At 38.4% G+C, this 9,391-nt stretch overlaps 1 non-coding gene across 1 annotated transcript; it reads right to left on the bottom strand.

The window, feature by feature from the left end:
- Positions 1-785: 785 nt before the first annotated feature.
- On the bottom strand, positions 786-891 carry LOC128292254 (small nucleolar RNA R71). The gene has a single exon (XR_008282238.1). It is a non-coding gene; the product is annotated as a small nucleolar RNA R71 (small nucleolar RNA).
- Between the last annotated feature and the right edge of the window lie 8,500 nt (positions 892-9,391).

The following is a 9,391-nucleotide window of genomic DNA, read 5'->3' as shown; positions in this document are numbered from 1 at the left end:
TGTCGTGATAATAGTTAGTTTTCAAGAACGGACATTCATAAATTATAAAACTTATCAAGATTCACATCAAATCAAGTTTTTGGCGCCGTTTCCGGGGAACTAAGATATTAGGAACACTTAATTTTTATTTTATTACAATTTAAATTTTATTTTGATTTTTGTTACTAAATTTTCTTTTTCCTTCTGGTAGGTTTTTATAGTTTATGACTAGAAGAAACCCGTCAGGACTATTACTTTTTGATAGTGAAATTGAACAGACAGCTCGCTAAAACTGAAGAGAAATAAGGCGAAGCTTAAGATACATAGAGGAAGGGCATGAGGACGATATTTACACCACAGCCGAGGAGATGGCTGAAAATCAGGAAAACCCACTACCTCCTGCGATAGCTACTGATCCAGTAAATCAGAATCCTACTCCATGCACTATGTATGATTATGCTAAACCTACTTTAACAGGAACTGAGTCAAGTATAGTTAGGCCTGTTGTTGCTGCAAATAATTTTGAACTGAAACTTAGCACAATTCAAATGATCCAACACTTTGTTCAGTTTGATGTTTTGTAGGACAAGGACCCAAACGCTTATTTGGCGAATTTCTTAGAGTTTTGTGACGCTTTTAAGATCAATGGCATTTCTGATGATGCCATTCGCCTTCGGTTGTTTCCCTTTTTGTTGAGGAATAAAGCTAAACAGTGGTTGAACTCGTTACCACGAGGGTCAATCACTGCTTCGGAACAAATGACTGAAAATTTTTTACTTAAATATTTTCCGCCGGCTAAAACTGCTAAGTTGAGGAATGATATCTCTTCTTTTGTGCAGATGGATCTAGAAACACTCTATGATGCATGGAGAGATACAAGGATCTATTGAGAAGGTGCCCTCACCATGGGTTACCACTATGGTTGCAGGTTCAAACGTTTTACAACGGCGTGAACCCCTCAACAAGGCAACTTATCGACCCAGCTGCTGGTGGGACTATCAATAACAAAACACCTGAAGTTGCTTATGAATTTATTGAAGAGATGTCACTGAATAACTATCAGTGGCAAGTCATGAGAACAAAGCCGACAAAAGCAGCTGGTGTTTTCAACCTCGACGCGGTTACTATGCTATCTAACCAGGTAGAACTTTTAAATAAAAAGATTGATGGTTTATATGGTTCTACTCTGGTATATCCAGTGATGAGTGCGATTCTAATGGAGGAGGAGCGCACACAAAATATTAACCTTTCAATCCTAGCACCGAGGAGGAAAAAGTCCAATATATGGGTAACAATAATTCTAGATCTCAAAATAACCCATATAGTAACACAAATAATGCAGGTTGGAAGAACCATCCCAACTTCTCGTGAGGTGGTCAAGGGAATCAAAGGCCACAACATCCTCCGGGTTTTCAGCAACCACCTTACCAACAGGAAAAGAAGCCAAACCTTGAGGAGATGCTAACAAAGTTTATCTCGGTGTCAGAAACTCACTTTCAGAGCACCGAAACAACACTTAAGAATCAACAAGCATTGATTCAAGGGCTTGAAACTCAGATAGGACAGCTCACTAAACTAATTTCTGAACGACCATAAGGTAGCTTGCCAAGTAATACTGAATCTAACCCAAGGGAACAACTCAACGCGATTACCACTCAAGGCGAGGAAGGGTTAGTTGAACCTGAACCAGAACTAAGGTAAGGAATGGTGGTAAGTAAAGGCAAAGGTGAGGTAGTCCACAGTGAGCAACAACCGGTAAGTAAAGAGTACAAACCACGTGTGCCATACCCCAATACGACAAGGAAAGACCACACAGATGAATAATTCGGTAAATTTCTTAAACTATTAAAGAAATTGCATATTAACTTACCGTTTATCGAAGCTCTTTCGTAGATGCCAAATGCAGTTAAATTTTTAAAGGATCTTTTAGCAAATAAGCGAAAGTTGGATAATGCGTCGCATGTGGAGATGAATGCAGTTTGCTCAGCCATTCTGCAGAATAAGCTGACCAACAAATTGAAAGATCTAGGGAGTTTTACGATTCCTTGTTTAATTGGTAGCTTAGACGTTAGTAATGCTTTGGCTGATTTAGGGGCCAGTATTAATGTCATGCCCTACAAAATATTTAAACAACTAGGTATTGGAAAACCCAAACAAACTAGGATGAGCATTCAGTTAGAAGATAAAACAATTAGATTTCCTAGAGGCATTATTGAAGATGTACTCGTTAAAATTGACAAATTTATATTCCCAATCGATTTTTTTGTTCTAGACATAGAAGAGGATAGTGACGTGCCTTTAATTTTAGGAAGGCCTTTTTTAAGCAACTGCTAGAACTAGTGAACTCACACTTCGTGTGGGTGATGAAACAATCACTCTTCAAGCTCAAAATTCTACTAATACTGATCATGTGGTGCAACCTTCTTTGTAGGAAATACGTTCGAAAAGCATACATGAGCCTTGTTCAAATAACAACAAAGAACCAATCTATGAAGAACGAATGCTACAAATCGAGGAACTAGATAAATGACGGACACAGAAACCGAGAGCACATGATAGACCAAAACCACGTTATGACGAGCTCAACGTTTCACCAAATCAACTTAAGGTTTGAGACAAAGTACTACTAGATGCAGCAGACCCTCATATTGCCACTTCTGAACCTAATGGAACAATCCCTCTTACGGTACTTAGCATTTTTCCATATGGTACAGTCGCAGTAATTCATCCCAAATTCAGCACTTTTAAGGTAAATAATACTCGTCTAAAACCTTATTTTTGAGTTTGATAGCAGGAATGAGGAGTGTAAACTCCTTGCACCACCACAACCACGCAACAAAACGGTAAGTCGAGCTTAGACTATAAATAAGTGCTTCTCGGGAGGCAACCCGAACACTAACAGTGTTAACTTCTTTTAATTTTAGTTTTTAACATCTAATTCACTTACTGAGTCTTTGAACACAGATTCTCCAAATCCACACGGCCAGGCACACGGGCGTGCCTTAGGCCGTGCTCATACCACGGGCGGAGACACGACCGTGCGATACAGCCGTGTGAAAATAGAGTGAAAGTTTTCCCCAACACGGGATTCGATATGTTTCCACGGCCGTACGACATGGTCGTGGACGAAACTGTCAAAACAACACGGGCATGGCGAAGCCGTGGTTGAAACTGAGAAATTAACACGGACGTGTGACACACCCGTGCCCACCACTCGTGCTTGAGACTGTGAAATTAACACGAGCGTGTGTATCTATACACGGGCGTGGGTGAAGTGAATGAAGTAGGACACGACTGTGCGATATGACCGTGTGCACCAACACGACCAAAGAACACGGGCGTGGGCCGAATTTCAGATGCGCCCAAATTTGAAAATTACAAAACACACGGGCTGAAATAAGGGCACACGGGCGTGCCCCATTGCCGTGTGCCCCAAAATCTATATAAACCCTTCATTATTCATCATCCCCTTCCCCAAAAACCCTAACCCTAGCCGCCGAAATCCCCTCTCCCACCATCGACTGGCCACTCATTCCTCTTTCTCCTCCCATTTTTCTCCTCTTCCTCTCCTTCATCCCCTCTTCTCATCCTTGCACACCACACAACCTCATTACCCACGCCCGTGGCTGACCACATCACTCCTCCACCAAGCACTATTGCATTTGTCTATTCTCTTCTCTCTATTCTCTTGTTATTTATTGTTATTTCTTATTTATTTGAATTTTTTTGATGATAATCATGCTTATACTCTTTGTTTTTATTTAGAAACTTGCCATTTTAGTTGATGCATTATGATACATTCATCCTTGTGTTTCCATAGATTTCATACCATATTCCATATTATCATTACCATATGCACTAGGTATTTCGTTAGCACTATTCTTGTATTCTTAATGCTAATAACTAATTGCTATATCTATTAAGACTTAGTCATTTTTAGTAGATTTTATCTTTAGTCAATAACCCCTATGAAGTATTCTTGTTTAGTTTTAACATGCCTGCATACTTTTACATGCTATTCTTGGAGATTATTCTTATAACTTCTTCTTTTCATTGCAGATACCATGACGAATCCAATAGGCAAGAAGACTGTTGTCCCCGCCTCGAAGAAGAGAAAAGGAGTAGCATCATCTTCGGGTCCTACCGCTGAGATCAGGCACCCATTCCTCTAATTTCCACAAGGACCACAGGAGGAAATTTTTCAGATACTTCGGGCCTGACCCCTAGATGCAGGCCATTGCATTGATTGGGCCTCTCTGGAGTAGATTCAACTTACCGACGTAGTTCGGGCCCTCTTGACTACTGACCCGTAGGGGCTCTTCTTCGAGATCGTTGAGCCGATGTACCTCAAGCTCACACTCGAACTCTATCCGACCTTCCACCTCCAAGTAGTTATGACAGAGTTCGATGATCCCGGAATGGTCCAGTTCCGTCTTGGCAGTTTAGTCCTCCAGTTGAGCGTACCTGAGTTCGGCGTCACATTGGGGCTCTATACGGAGGAGTTCATGGACGACGATGATTTTGACACCCTCCATCGCCACATCCACTTGTATCCTCTCCAACTGCTGGAGGGCCCTCGTTCCTGCTTCGGCCACCTATGACCCTAGTCACTCCAAGGCATCGGCTCTCGCCCCATCCCTGCGATACCTACACGCCATCCTAGCTAACACCCTGACAGGGCAGAGAGAGTACCGGTGTCGTCAACACTAACGACGCCTATTTTTTATGGAGCACGGGGAATGGGCACAGGAGGGGAGTCATTTTCATTGGCCCTTATGTAACTCGCCTAGCGCGGTACTTCGGTCTCCTCAACACGACAGCGCAAGTATCCTCCCTCACTGTCATCGGTCAGATGTCTCCACAGGGTATCTCGACTATGTTCCATATGAGGATGATCGAGCGACGACGTGGATTTAATCCTCCTCAGTACCACCTTGTCCAGTCAGCCGAGCAGGAGGACCCAGAGGACATTACTGATGATGTCCCTTCATAGCACGAGGACCCACCATCTCAGCCACCGCCCATTCATCGCCTAGTTCATGCGGCTGCTTCACTCTCTGACATTTCTGAGCACCTCACACAATTCGAGCAGCAATGTTTTCAACGCTTTGATAACATTGATGCTACATTACATCAGATTTGTCAGCACCTTCATATCGCATCGCCACCCCCACCTCGCGAACCATCTGGCGATGAAGATTTTTAAAGACTTTTTATTTATTATTTCGATTTTTACTTTTATCTTTATTTATATCTTTAAAGTACTTTTTATTTTACTTCTATTTAATACTATTCCATTTTTAGGTTTTATAATTAATATTAGATAATTTCTGTTTTCGGCTATTTCTTTACGAGTAACTATGCTTCTTTATATTTCCTAAAGAGTTAGTGATTTTATCGCAGTTATAAAGAGCTCCAAAGCTCACTATTACTTAGAAAATTACAACTCCACTGGAAAAGGTTCTCCACGACTACCATGTCCTACTCGACCACAACCATAGCTACTACCAGATATAATATTCTTTTGGCGCAGGACTTATGGACTAACAAACCTCTACCACCAACGGAGTATCCTCCTCCACTCTCATCATTGCCTTGGCCGATTATTCTCCATAACTCCAATTCAAGGAATTCATCCACAAATTCAGGAAGTTTCACTTATCTCCCTCTCTTATATCTATATTGTTCAGTAATACTATCTTTTTACATTGAGGACAATGTACATCTTAAGTGTGGGGGGGTTATTTATATCATTATCAGAAAAATCCCTGAATTTCGTCTTATTCTCACGTGAATCACTCATATCACTTTTAGAATTAATCTTAATTAATTTATGATTTTTATTGATATGTCTTGAATTAAAACATAAGCATTTATGCATTGACTGTTTAAACTTTAAACGAATTAAGGAATCAAGCATGAAAAGTTGATTCTTGAGAATTAAAAATTTTTAAGTTGTTTCCCCAAGTTTAGGTATTATCTTGAGTTGAAATTCACCGGTTAAACATCAAAAAGCCATAATTTTTGTGAGATCTTGAGCCTTTAGAGCATATATTATTTCTTTCATGCTCACTTTTATTGTTGCTTTGAGTGCGTCAATATCGAATCATTATTCTAGAACTTGTTTGATTATGCATGTCAAGACCACACCATTGATTTGATATGTCGAGATAATAAAGGCACTTAGGTTTAACCCACTTACTACATAAAAGCGTACCCTCATAATTAACTCTTAGTGAACCCCTTTGAGCCTAACAAGTCATTCATTGATTTACCCTCAACATTAACCCATAACCCATTATTGTTGAAATCCCCTAATTTGATCCCTATTTTTGTTGAGATTTGATTTGAATTAATTGCTTAGCTATGTTTTATTTTTCGTTGTAATAATTAGCAAAGTTCTATGTTATTTGACTTGTTCTTAAAAAAAAACAACAACATACATACATATTAGTAGTAATTCTTTGTTTTTGATCTTAAGTATTTAAATTCCTTATCCCATGAAAAAAGTTCAATTCTAGGATTTTCTAATTAGAAATGTAATTTATCAAGTTGTAGTATTTTTCTAGTTAGGTAATTTTTCAATTCAATCTCGATTCTAACCTTCTTTTTCAGCTTGTAACCACACCCCCTAACCAAAGCCACGTTACAACCCTCTAAAGACTTTTTGATTTATGTATCATCTCAATATATAGTGGTGGAGATTTGATTTTCACGCAAGCCTATGGTAATAACTTTTCATATTGACTGTTGAGTGCTAAATTTCTTATCCTTAAACACCTTGAGTGATTTGAGTGAATCTTTAAGTGAGGATGTGAAACTCTGTGATATTTTCAATCAAAGGTGATTACTTAAATGAGGGGAGACACCTAGGTTTTCGTGATAAAATGCTCAACTTGGAATGTTTTAGACTTTGATGTTCTTCGAGTTGAATTTTCAATGTATGATTACTTATGGATTATTTTGAGATACTATTGATGAGAATTATAAGTTGAGAAGAATTTATTTTGATTGTGAGTTGAGGATTTTGCTTGAGGACAAGCAAACGCTTAAGTGTGGGGGTATTTGATAAACCGTAATTTATACATATTTTTATCCCATACTTAATTTTGGATGAATTATCCTTAGAATTGGTGAATTCGATGCTCCTTATCCTTTAATTTAATGTTTTATACTTAAGAGAGCATATGAGAGTAAAAAGAGCGAGAAACGGGCCAAAAACAGAGAAAATGGGTTAACATGGAAAATCAACACGGCCTGGACTTCCTCACCGGGTAGTTCACATGCCCGTGTCCATTCAACAGACTCGAACACGGTTTGAAGCAATCGCACACGGGTGTGTTCCTGTCGAGCCCAAGTCTAGTCCTATTCGGAAAAGGCCATTCTTGAGGGTTTAGAAATATTCTAAAACCTATATAAACACCCCAGGAGGTACCAAAAAGACACACACAGAGTAAGAGGCAAGGAATTACTCGGAGAAAGCCGATTGATCCATCTCAAAAGCCGGATTCACCTTCAAGACTGAAGATCTCCCTTTAATTCCCTTCAAGAGTTTTTGGGTTTTCTTTATGTTTTGTTATCATATTCTTTTGAGATGTTTTCTTTCATAAATATGAACTAAACCCCCTAAATCCCTAAGGCGAATGAAACCTAAGACGGATCTTGTTATTATTATCTGAATTCTATGATAAATATTTGACTTGTTCTTAATTATGAGTTCTTAATTCTTGCTTTAATATTCCAGGATATTGATTCAAGTATTGATGTGCTTATTAAGAGGAGCAAAAGTCCCTGTCTAAGAGTAGATCTAACATAATTAAGCAGAGTTGATTGCACGCCTAGAGATAGGGTGACATAATTTTGTCGGATTAGGGTGAAACCTAATAAGGGAATCCATAGATCGAGTTAATGCAACACTAGGGGTTTTAATTAGAAAGAGATTTCAATTAATCAACCTAGGGTTAGACGTTGTTAGTCTCGAGAGAGATAATAATATAACTTAGGGATTTCTACGGATCAAGTCAAGTGAATAAATCGTCTGATTCAGAGTCAATAACAAGTGAAGTCTAGGTGGATTTTTCCCTTAGATATTGTCCAAATCATTCAGTTTTCCCAAAATTTATTTCCCTAATTTACTTTCTGTGCATTATTAGTTTAGTAGTTAGTTTAGATAAAACAAACCCCTTTTATTTTTAGGCTAGATAATAAAAAGAAAGTTAATACTAGTACTTTTAGTTCCTTTGGGTTTGACATCCCGGTCTTGCCATAAGCTATACTACTGTTCGATAAGGTGTGCTTACCTTTGTCGTGATAATAGTTAGTTTTCAAGAACGGACATTCATAAATTATAAAACTTATCACGATTCACATCACATTAAGGGCCAAAATTAGAAAAAAAAACTTAATCGCAAGCGGATAAAAGGCGGAATGACTAAAATGGAAAATAGCCCATTAATAAAAAAACACGCGGATCCTCTGGACGGGTCAGGTCAATGCGTGGGTAAGGCTCAAAAAGACGCCGTTTTGGGTGTTTAAGGCCAGCCCCAAAATGACGTCGTTTTGGGGAGCCCGTAAAACTCAATTTTTTTTGACAAAAAATTCATTTCTTATCTTCCTTAAAAAAAAAACAAAGTTTCCCCCTCACCTTTTTCTCTCTGCAGTCGCCTCACCACCAAACTTGGTGCCACCACCGCTGTCATCACGACGATCATTGCGGGCCGCCAAGTGAAGGTAAAATTTCCTTTTTATTATATTTTTAATATGTAAAATATATAAATTATTTAATAAAAACAATAATAATAATAAAAGGTTTCGAAAATGAACAAAAGATAAGGGAAAAAAAACCTTTGTTTGATGGTTGGATGTGCTTGCTACTGTTTTTTTTTTTGTAAAATGTGTTTGAATCCCTCTTTTTTTTTGTTGAATTCGTGTGTGTTTTCTATTGAGTTTTTTTAACCAAAAAACAAAACATTCTTCATGGCTTTATATAGCCATTTTACAACTGTTTTTGTGCACATTTGCAGGTATGGAGAACGTGGCCTGGATGTGGTACGTGGGTGCGTTGGTGGCCGCGGGGATGTGCGTGGTGAACGGTGGTAGAGGGCGTGGGTAGTGGAGGCTAGGGCGGCTAGTGTTAGCAAACTTTGTATTTCTATTTAGGGTTTAGTTGGGCTAGGTATTTGGGCTTGTTTAATTTTGGGTAGTGTTGTTTGGGCTGTAATTGGGTATTTGGGCCCGGGCTAAAATTTGGGTCCTACAACAATGTTAACTTTTTAATGTTTAATTCGAATTTTAAGATAAATTTAATAAAAATTAATTGTTAATATTATTAGATTTGAATTTTTCATGATTTTATTAATAAAAAGAATTTAGTGATTGTGAATTTATTTAGTTTGATGTTTAATTTGTTAAA

The sequence above is a fragment of the Gossypium arboreum genome, chromosome 4, assembly GCF_025698485.1.
Source record: "Gossypium arboreum isolate Shixiya-1 chromosome 4, ASM2569848v2, whole genome shotgun sequence".
Lineage (NCBI taxonomy): Eukaryota > Viridiplantae > Streptophyta > Magnoliopsida > Malvales > Malvaceae > Gossypium > Gossypium arboreum.
Note: the sequence above shows the minus strand (reverse complement) of the source record. Positions and strands in the feature narration are given on the sequence as shown.